The sequence below is a fragment of the Mustela erminea genome, chromosome X (genome assembly GCF_009829155.1).
Source record: "Mustela erminea isolate mMusErm1 chromosome X, mMusErm1.Pri, whole genome shotgun sequence".
In the NCBI taxonomy this organism is placed as follows: Eukaryota; Metazoa; Chordata; class Mammalia; order Carnivora; family Mustelidae; genus Mustela; species Mustela erminea.
In genome coordinates this window covers 59,057,878-59,065,688 of record NC_045635.1, presented here as the reverse complement: position 1 = coordinate 59,065,688, position 7,811 = coordinate 59,057,878, and the positions used below count along the sequence as shown (strand labels likewise).

General features: G+C 40.3%; 1 pseudogene; it reads right to left on the bottom strand.

Annotated features, from left to right (window-relative positions):
• Window positions 1-1,397: 1,397 nt before the first annotated feature.
• LOC116583467 lies at window positions 1,398-2,316 on the bottom strand (annotated as a pseudogene).
• Window positions 2,317-7,811: the final 5,495 nt, after the last annotated feature.

Genomic DNA, 7,811 nt, shown 5'->3' with positions numbered 1-7,811 from the left:
ACTCGTGCCAAACCATGTAGAAATTCATTTCTAATCTTAACACCCTCACTTAACATTTAATAAGCTAAAATACCCCAGCAGTCATTCCACTAGCCCAGTAAAAACTTCAAAAATGACAGAAGTAATACACAGAAATCAACAGACGAGTACAAACATCTTACAAAAACAGTCTTGGCTATGAGCCAGTGTTGTCAGTTAGTTGAGCTGTGTGTCATAAATGGGTTTTAGACCCAGAGAGAACTGATCTACTTTCTTGTTTTCCACAAATGCCTCTGGGATACCATGAATCCCCATCCAGATCTCCTTTATCAACCAGAAGGTTCCTGACTGTCCCATAGAGCTTGCTAAATCTATAAGCTCACATAGATAGGCACGTCATTATGCAATTTGCTCTCAGAGTAGGCTCCAGAATGTCCAGATCTAGCGTCTAGCTGATCTTCCCTGGCAGCATCAGGCAGATATGACAGCACATTGTGGGGTGAAGAAATACACAGCCTGACCCTGAAAGGAATAGTGAGGCACAAAGCACAAATACACAAACTTTTAACACAGACAACAATAAACATGAAAATTTGCTAGCTATGCCTGTCATAAAGATCCACCACGAACTCCTCTTTTTCATATGGATGCCAATGTATGAAAGTATACCTAGCGTCTTGTCTTTCCCTTCCCCCTTCCGTTTCCTGTTCTTTTATGTTTACTTTCTCTGATCTCTTTGCTTAGTCTCTTTCTCCTGTCTCTGGCAGTTTCCACTGCTGATCCCCTTTCTGCTTTTCCTGGGGCCAGTCTTAGAGCATCCTTCAATAAGGTCATGCACTCAGTTAATCTGTAAGTGGTATCAGGCCATTAAGATAGAAGTTAAAGAGAAGGAAGGCTTAAACCCAGTCCTGTTTTCCTTGTGATTACGGTCTGGTGTACCAGGGGACTTCTCCCTCCCTTGAGACTCTCCCACCCACTATGGAAGTAATGCTTGTTTATTCCAGAAAAATGGTAAACTACAGAGAAAAATATCTCAAGTACCCATAGTTCCATCACCCAGTGAAAATTACAGTAATTTTTGCTATATGTCTTTCCAGTGTTATTTATTTCCTTCTACATAGATTTTTTATTTAAAAAAGACACATTTATTCAGCATCATGATCAGACTATTACATTTAGCAATCACAGCATGGGTGCAAAAGAAAAATCCACATTAAAACTCTTTGTTGGAATGCTTTACACTTTCCGCAGAACAGAAACTAAAATAACCTGTTTTACAATTAGTCACAAACCCAGTCCTCGAGTTTTTTTGCCCATACACATGAATACTGTCTAAAACATATCTTCTCTGAGCAGCTAGGCCCTGCCACCACTGTGCTTGGCTGAGTTCACAAATCTGTTGTAACCTGTGGCTTCCCTGTCACTTCTCTGGCTCTCTTCTCCTGCTAAGCTTTGTTTCCTGGCAGTAATTAAAACCTTCTGCCACTTCCATAACTACCGCTGCTGCTGGAACCGCCATAACACCTTGGTTTCATGGTTTGGCCAAGTATTGGCGTCTGTCATCACAGGAACCTGAGCTTCTTCCTTCAAAATTTCCTCCTTTCATGGGTCCAAAATTTGAGGATTGATTGTTGTAATTGCCAAAATCATTATAGCTTCCACCACCTCCAAAGTTGCTTCCATCATTACCAAATCTGCTATAGCCATCCCCACTGCCACCGTATCCACCACGGCCCCGACTGCCACCAAAGCCACCTCGCCCACTGAAGTTCCCTCCACCATCAAATTTGTCATCCACACCAAAATTACCTCCATCACTGCCACTGAAGTTTCCAGAACCACTTCACCCTCTCTGGCTGGATGAAGCACTAGCCATCTCTTGCTTAGATAGGGCTTTCCTTACTTCATAATTCACAGTATGGTATTTTTGAATGACAATCTTGTCTACAGAGTAATGGTCATCAAATGTTACAAAAGCAAAACCTCTCTTTTTGCCATTGCCTTGGTCAGTCATGATCTCAATCACTTTGATTTTCCCATACTGTTCAAAAGAATCTCTTAGATGATGTTCTTCAGTGTCTTCCTTAATGCCACCAACAAAAATCTTGTCCACAATTAAGTGGGCACCAGGTCTGTGAGAATCTTCTCTTGAGAAAGCCCTCTCTGGTTCCACAACTCTTCCATCTACCTTGTGTGGTCTTGGGTTCATGGCTGCCTCCACCTCCTACACAGGGGCATATGTGACAAACCCAAAGTCTCTGGAGTGCTTGGTGTTTGGATCTCTCATTACCACACAGTCCGTAAGTGTTCCCCATTGCTCAAAGTGGCTCCTCAGACTCTCATCAGTTGTTTCAAGGCTCAAACATCGAATGAAGAACTTTTGCAGCAGTTCGGGCTCTTTGCGAGGCTGTGACTTAGAACATGATGGCAGTGGGAGAGGAGATTTTAACCATACTTACTTTGTGGCATCCAAGGGCAGAAAGCCATAGTTTTTTTTTAAAGTAAATTCTATTGCTAATGTGGGGCTCGAACTCAGGACCCCAAGATCAAGAGTTGCACACTCTACTGACTAAGCCAGTCAGGTGCCCCGTTCTATGTAGATTTTTTTTAAAAAGATATTGTCATAATCACACTATACGTATAATTTTGTATTTGGGGCTTTCCCCCCACCTAACATATAAGGATATTTTCAAATGATTACATAGGTTGATAAATATGATTTTAGAATCTGCATAATATTCTTTCAGTTGGATGTACCAAAGTTTAATCATGTCCATATTGCCAGCCATTTTTTGAAGTAGTATTAAAACGAGGATTTTCGGGCGCCTGGGTGGCTCAGTGGGTTAAGCCGCTGCCTTCGGCTCAGGTCATGATCTCAGGGTCATGGGATCGAGTCCCGCATCGGGCTCTCTGCTCAGCAGGGGGCCTGCTTCCTCCTCTCTCTCTCTCTGCTTGCCTCTCTGCCTACTTGTGATCTCTCTCTGTCAAATAAATAAATAAAATCTTAAAAAATAAATAAATAAATAAAAATAAAACGAGGATTTTCGCAAGCATTCATTGCCAAGGATCTATGTTAAATACATATAGATTGTCCTCAAACAGTGACTGCCCATGTAATGATAAGCTAATGATAGTTCAATGAGAGCTGCCGTTTTTCAGAGAAAGTATATTTCCCTGTAAAGTTTAAGAAAGTATAGTAAGTGAATCTGATAGTAGTGTCAGGATGTTTCTCTCCATGATAACAGCCTCGTGTGGTAGAAAGGAAAAAATACTTTGGAATCAGACATTTTTTCCCCTTTAGTCAGTAAATACTCATTGAGGGCCTATTCCATACCAGGGACAGAAAAACAAAATGCTTGCCCTCACAAAGCACGTAGTCTAGTGGAGTTCATGGGCACTTAAACAAGTAATTACATACCGCAGGATAAATACTAAGATTGTGGAAATATGAGGGGCTATCAGTGTATAAAAGAGGAGCATCAAAGTTGGATTTGGGGATTAGGATGGATTCTATGAGGCAAGCTGAAGATAGGGAAGGGACTGGAGCAGAAACGGTGTGTGCTAGACATAGGGAACACCAAGAATAAAGGCTTATAAACATGAGACAGACTCTTCTTTTACCTGGAGATGTCTTTATTTTGCCTTTGCTCTTGAAGAATATTTTTACTGAACATAGAATTCTGGCTGACAGTGATGTTCCCCCCAGCAACTTACAGACGTTTTCTACTGTCTTTCAGCATCCATAGTTTATGGGGAGAAGTCCATTGCTATTGGAATCATAACAGAGATTATGTCCATTGCTCTTGGAATCATTATAATGATTTAAAGTATGCATTTTTTTCCTCTCTCACTGCTCTCAATATTTTCTCTTGATCTTTGGTTATCAGCATCTTGACTATGTTGCACATAGGTGCAGTCTTCTCCATATTTATCCTGCTTGGGCTTTGCTGAGCTTGAATCTGTAAATGTATGTGGGCCTTTTTGTTTTTGTTCTGTTTTGCAAAATTTGGGAATTGTTCAACCATTATTTCTTTTAATAAGGTTTCTGACCCCATTCTCTCTTTCCCCTTCTTCAGGGAATCTAACCTTTTATGTTGTTCCACAACATAATTTGAAATCTCTTATATTGTCCCATAGGTCTTCAAGATTCCATGCACTTTTTAAAAAAAGATTTTATTTATTCATTTGAGAGAGAGAGAGAGAGAATGAGAGAGAGCAAGCATGACGGGGGGAAGGTCAGAGGTAGAAGCAGACTCCCTGCTCAGTGACTCAGGACTTGATCCCGGGACTCTAGGATCATGACTTGAGCCAAAGGAAGTCGCTTAACCAGCTGAGCCACCCAGGCACCCTCTGTGCACTTTTTTCAATCCCCTCTCATCTTCAGGTTAGATAATTTCTATTACTATATCTTCAAGTTCACAGACTCCTTCCTCTGCTATCTAACTCTGCTTTTAAGTCCATCTAGTTGATTTTTTATTTCAGATATTGTTTTTCAGTTCTAAAATTTCCATTTAGTTCTTTTTAATATTTTCTATCTTTCTGCTGAAGTTTCCTATCTTTTCATTCATCACTGGGATTTTTTCTCTCCTCATCAAGCATCATCATCTCAGGGTAAGCTTACATCAATTGTCCTTGCCCTAATAATGGGTCACATTTTCCTGATTCTTTATATATTGAGTAATTTTACAGGGCTTCCAGGACTTTGTGAATGTTATGTTGTGGAGACTCTGGATACCGTTACATTCCTCTGAAGAGTGTGGATGTATTGGTTTCAGTAGGCGATTAGATTGGTTAGAGCCTAACTGAAAACTCTGCCTGCCTGTCATGGGTGGCAGCTTAAGTATCAGTTCTGTTTGTTTTAGTCGTGGATGGAAGTTGCTTTGAGCCTGCCCTATCTATGCATGTGTGGTTCAGGTTAAATCTTGGGAAGAATTCATACAGATAATTTAGTGTTCCTTTTCTCAGGATCTCTTTCTGAAATATTCCCTCACTTCCTAGACACTGTGATTGCCCCAGGCCCAGTCCTCTGGTTCTTCAGGGTAGAAAGATGAGGTCCTCCTAATGTAGTTTTAGTGGTGTAGCCGGGGACTGCTGTCTGCCCTTAGGCTAAAGCCATAAAAATGGGAAACTTGTCCTAAGCTATTCCCTTGTTCCAACCTCCTCCAATAACTGCCTGCTTTTATTCACTGTCTGGAATTTTCAGGGGTGTGTGTGTGCGTGCATGCATGCGTGTGCATTCGTGTGCATTCGTGTGTGTGTGTGTGTGTATTTTATTCAGAGTTTATAGTTGCTATCTGTTGAGAGTTTACTCCATCAGACTGAGAGTGGAATCTGTGAGAGATTCTTAGATGAGCTTACTTCATATTTTGGGGGGAAAATCATAGCCCTCAACTTCTGTCTTTTTCACCATAACATTTCTCTAAATTATCACTCATCTTCTCTTTAGGGAAAAAAAGGGTAACTTGTTTACTTTTTCCCTTTTCCCCATCACCTCCTGTTTTTGGCTGGAACTACAATTCATCCATCTATTCATTTGGTTATTCAACAAGTATGCATTAAGCCTGGCATTGTGCCAGACATTAGAGGCAACAAGAGTTAAGTAAAAATAGAACCTACTTCACTTAGACTGCTCTCTTTAGGGTTATCAAAGGTCTGTCATTGTCTTCTTCTTCTTCTTCTCCTTTTTTAAAGATTTATTTATTTGACAGACAGAGAGGGAGAGACAGCACAAGCAGGGGGAGCAGTAGGCAAAAGGAGAGGGAGTCCCTGCCAAGCAGAGAGCCAGTCGCTGGTCACATGGCTTGCTCCCAGGACCCTGGAATCATGACCTGAGCTGAAGGCAGATGTTTAAAAGACTTAGCCACCCAGGTGCCCCAAAGGTCTGTCTTCTTAATTACCAGATCAAATAAATGTATCAGTCTTATCCTCTCCAACTTCACTGCTCCATCCTCCATTGACTCTGGTGACCAGTCTCTCCTTACAACTCCCTTATTTGTCTTCCAGTTCTTCCACCTCATTGATTTTTTTTCCCCTCATTTTCCAGGTAGAGGCATTCTCAGAGACTTTGTCCTTGGTGGCTTTCTTCTCTTGTCCTTGGCAGTCTTACTCAATCTTAGTGTTTCAACTGCAACATACATGCATGCCAAGACTCCTAAATCTCTATCTTCAGCCCTGACCTCTCTCCTGAGATTGAGACTGAATTTCAGCTATTTGTCTCTACCTGGTTGCCTAACAATCTCATTAAACTGCACGTAGTCAAAAACCCAACTCATTATCTAGCCCCTGAAACTGATCTTTCTTCTGTGTTTCCTATATAGGTTAATTCCTGATACTGGGAGCATATAATTAAATAAAAGCTGGATCAGGGCTGTTGCAAAAGGGATTCTTGTGCTGGATGGGAAGTTTGACAATAGAGAAAGCTCTAATGTCCCTTTCAATTCTATGATTCTGTTATATTCCCAGCACAGTGTTATACATTTCCTTCAAGGAGCTCACAATTGAATTGGGGGAGACATCAAGTGAATGATCGTTAATCCTGATTTCAAATGCAGCAAGAATTCAGAGAAGGAAGACAGTATGCATTGACGTAGTAAGAGAAAACTAATCTAAACTCTTCAAAGGTAGAAGCTGTGTTCATTTATTTCATTTCTATCCTCACGGCACTGTTCTCTAGATACTGTAGAAACTCTGTAAAGACTTCTTGAATGATTTTGTAATCATTGTTAATGTTTACTGAGTACACATTAAGTGCATAGTTCTTCACTAAATGGTGCATAGGTTAACCAAGATTTGATACAGACTCTGACATTTTTCAATCATTCGGTCAACCAACAAATATTTACTCTGTCTATTAGTTGCAAGACACTGTGTTAGGCATTATGGGGGATGCAAGATGCAAGAGAAATAGAAGTTTTAGTCTCTTCCCTTAGGGAGTTTACAGTATGTTTGGTAAGATGAGACATAAATGGACACTAGGCTAATTAAGAATGCGACTCAGAGCCAAATGGACATTACAGACAATGAGTCTATAAAAAAATAAGTCTGTAACAACTTTAAAATTTACTGTAGACAGGATAGATACAGAGACTTTATGGAGGAGGTAGGATATGCACTTGGATTTGAAGGATGGGCAGGTATTAAATAGGCTTGAAGTTCTCATAGTTATAAGAAAATAGAATTCAACATAAAAAGTTTCAAGCTAAAGACCAAACAGATGAAGAACAACAGGAATAGGAGCTTACATCAGAATGAGCAGTTATTAGTGACATTCTAGCCCTTCCCACCGTATGTACTTTTTCTCTTTCTCTCCTTTTTCCTTTTCTAATTTTTTTTCATATTATTCCCTTTGTGGTGCCATACAGGGCTAGAAGATTCTTTTTCGAGAGGCTGGTTAAAGACCTGGGCTCCAAAACCAGGCTATCTGGGTACAGATCCTTACTCTACCACTTATTAGCTTATTATCTACCACAATATTAGCTGTGTGATTTGGGGGCAAGTTACTTAATCTGTCTGGGCATCATAAATGAAATGCAGATATAAAGATAGTACTTATGTCATAGGCTTGTTTTGAGGATTATAAGAGTTAAAATATCTAAAATACTTTAAAAAGAGTGCCTGGCACTTAAGTGCTCGATAAATGTTAGCTTTTATTAAGGGAAGAAGGCTAACTAACAGCAACATGATTATCTTTCCAGGTCTTATTGTTGCTGGATAATTCATTATATGATTAGCAAACATCTGTACAGAAGCTGGAGGACAGACCCATGCTGGCTAAAGCATTGTCTTTGGCACCCTTGGATAAACCTGTCAGATGCTCACACACTGAGGCCTCA